The 3,432-nt window shown below is 41.0% G+C and overlaps 1 pseudogene; it reads left to right on the top strand.

The window, feature by feature from the left end:
* The first annotated feature begins 545 nt into the window (after positions 1-545).
* On the top strand, positions 546-2,979 carry LOC118584546 (annotated as a pseudogene).
* The last annotated feature ends 453 nt before the right edge of the window (positions 2,980-3,432 follow it).

The raw sequence follows: 3,432 nt of genomic DNA, 5'->3' as shown, positions 1-3,432 counted from the left end.
AACATTTTATATTACTGAAATAGACTACCTGAAATTATGTAATTATGAAGAAACATTTGTATTTACTTCTTCTTAGAGGCTAGGAAACCAGAACAAGATGCCAACATCTATTGAGATTTTTATCAAGGGCTATGTGCTTCTTGAATATCAACTAGAAAGCAGAAGGGCAAGCAACTATGTACAAAAGAGAGAATCTCAGCTGTATGTATTTACTGTATAAGGATCTACTCTTGTCCTGGGAGGAACAAAGTCATTCATCTCATTGGCTATAGATTCTACTGTGAATCAACATGTCAACATGTAGGTCACAAACTCTTTAGGGAGGAAGGAATACTTCATAAGATACATCTAAGACCATCAGAAAACCCATATATTTATAATATCGTTTATAGCTACAGCAAAAGTGTAGTTATGAAGTAGTAATGAAAATAATTTTTTGGTTGGAGTCACCACATCATGAGCAACTATATTAACTGTCACAGCATTAGGAAGGTTGAGAACCACTGGCAATAGGACACTGACCCACTCCTCAGGTCTGCGTCCTCATGACCCTTGCATCTCCAACTCTACTTCTCATCACTAGGATATTAGGAACTGAGTCCCACCACGGTACTGGCATCATTTTCAAATTGTAACTTCTTGTAAATTGTAAGAATACAAATTTAGAGTACATTAAAAATATAAAATGAGACAATTATATTTAAGCTTTTGTTAGAGCACATTGTGTAATTATTAAAAAAAAATTACTGATCCAATTAAGATTAAAGTGTTTTTTGTCCTTCACCTTTAGAGGGTTCCAGGGCACAAAATGTTGGTTTTATTTCCTTGAACTTTTGGTAAGGAAGTATATCAGTAATGTAGGGTGTACCTAAACCTTGTCTCTTGACTGAGAAGCAAAGGGAAGTCATAAAAACTCTAGGGTTCTAAAATTCTAAAATTCTAAAAATTCCAATGATCTAAAGACTTCCTGTCAGGCCCCACATCTTAAAATCTCCACTAACTCCCAGTATTTACCTAGAAGACAAGTCTTTTAACACATAGGCATTTGGGGAACATCAAGGATCCAAATTAAAGGAAAGCAAAACAAAGAACAAACCATCATTCAAAATGTGGGGTTAAACAATGAATTTTTCTTTTGTCCTTTTAAAGCACAAAAACACTTTCATTGTTGTTTAAAAGAAAAACAACAGGAGTAGCAGGAGAGGAAATCTCAGTAGCTGCTAAGAGGAGGGGAGTGAGAAGAGGCAGAGCAAAACCCAAAGCCCTGCACTCTGCTGTCGGGGTCCACCAGCAACCACACTGTGGAAAGTAAGATGGGAAGAGGAAGTTTTTTGTTTGCTTGCTTTATTTTTAAGGGGAAAATCCCTAAGTGTCTAGAAAAAACATGCTTAGACTTTTTAGTCACTATCCCAAAGAAAAAGAGAAATTAACAGGGGGAAAGTTATGCTTTTCAGATGTAGAACTCAGAAATGAAAATAGGTTCCATAGTGATGCCGGATAAGAGCACTGCCTCTGGAAGGGGCTTTTAGAAAGGACAAGTACAGTATTCTTGAGGGCTTAGTCATCCCAGTTCCTTGGCATGTCTTCAAGGGAATCATAAGTCTTCTGGGTGGTCCCTTGGTCAGCTGAGTTACAGGATTCATAAAAGCAGGAGAAATAGTAAGTAATGTTCTAATCTTTAGGACAGATCAGAATGTGACATCTCCATCCAGATCCAGAAGTAGATCTGAGGGTCTACTCTCGCCCCACCCCCTCTCTCTCTTTTAAAGCATATATTTATTATATGAAAATTTTATATATTCATATAATGATTATTGATCATACCCACCCATCAGTTTTCTAGTCCAAGACTTCCTAGGAAGCCCCTTTACATCTCCCTCCCAACTGCATGCCATCCTATTTATTTGTTGATTTATCTAACTCACTGAGTCTATTTAGTGCTGACAATATGCACATGGGTGGGATCATCCACTGGGAAGATGGGAACCAATAGTCATTTTTCTGAACAAAATTAACTCCCCTTTCCCTTGTAGTAGCCAAATACCAACGACTTCAGCTTTCAAATGTAACTCAGTACCCACTATTGCCTTCATGATAGAATTTTGCACAGGTCTTTTGCAGGTAACCACAACTGCTATGATTTCATTTATGTGACAGCTAGTAGAACTTGATTTCAGAGTGCTCCTCATCATACTCCAGGCATTATTATAGTCTTTCTGCCTGCTCCTCCACAGTGTTATCTAATCCTGAAAAGAGGGGTTTATATAGATGTCCCATCTACAGATTTATTCTCAGTACTTTTGATAGTAATGAGTCTCTACACTAAACACTATCCACTGTTATAAGATGCCTTTCTGGCCAAGGTTGAATGTAACACAAAGTCTTGAATATAAACATAAATACTGCTCTTTGCCCAGGGGTGTCCTTCCTGGCCAGACGGCGGGACAAACAGCTGGGTGTACAGCAACCCCGAACTCCTAGTGAGCCAGAAAACAGAGCTTCTGCATCCCAGCGACTCCAGCACATACCGTGGCGGACTCTGAGGACCTCTCAGCCCCTAGCTGCTGGTTAGCCCGCACCAGCTTCTCTCGCCCCAAAAAAGGAAGTTTCCTGTTTGCTGAGATTATACCGTGCCTGGTGATTTTAATTTGCTTCAGTGTTTCGACATCAGCTCCTCTCTGTGACTGAGTTGATCGCATTGCTGCTGTCCTATTTATCTTCTACATGTGTGACCTGCACTCCAAGATATCATTCATCAACTAGCCGTTGACTGACTTCTTCAGAGCCCTCATGGCAGCCATCCTCTACATGATCACCTCCACCGTTGTCCTTGTAGAAGGAAAAGGCAGCTCCAAAACTGCCGCTGGGGTACTGGGCATACTTACTACATTGCTCTTTCACTGGGATACATACTTCACCTTCCCTCTAAAGCAGCAAAGACATACAGCAGCCCCTACTGTCCCCACAGACGGCCCGTGATCCTCATTCACCGGTCTCTGCTACCTACAAATAAGTCCTCCATCAAAAACTTCCTCTCGCCAGGTGTGGTGGTCCAGTGCCTTTAATCCCAGCACTCAGGAGGCAGAGACGCATAGATCTCTGTGAATTTGAGGCCAGCCAGAGCTATACAGTGAGACCTTGTTTAAAAAAAAAAAAAAAAAAAAAAATGCCTCTTCCTGTTTCCACAACACTCCCAGACAATTCTCTGACCCTTCCCCTGAAAGTGCTTATGGTACAAGAGATTGAAGCTAGAGCCATCTGCATACTAGGCAAGCGCTCTCCACTGAGCCACTGAGCTACATCTCCTGTAAAAGTGCCTTTGATAGGAAAGTTTTGTCTTCTAGCCTGCCAATCAATCCTCCTGGGTGTGGTCACCTTTATGGGTGTGCCTAGGTCCCCCTTTGTTTGGCAGTACCAGCAGCTGACATGAGT

The sequence above is a fragment of the Onychomys torridus genome, chromosome 5 (assembly GCF_903995425.1).
Source record: "Onychomys torridus chromosome 5, mOncTor1.1, whole genome shotgun sequence".
Taxonomy (NCBI): Eukaryota; Metazoa; Chordata; class Mammalia; order Rodentia; family Cricetidae; genus Onychomys; species Onychomys torridus.
This window is presented reverse-complemented; position numbering and strand designations above follow the sequence as displayed.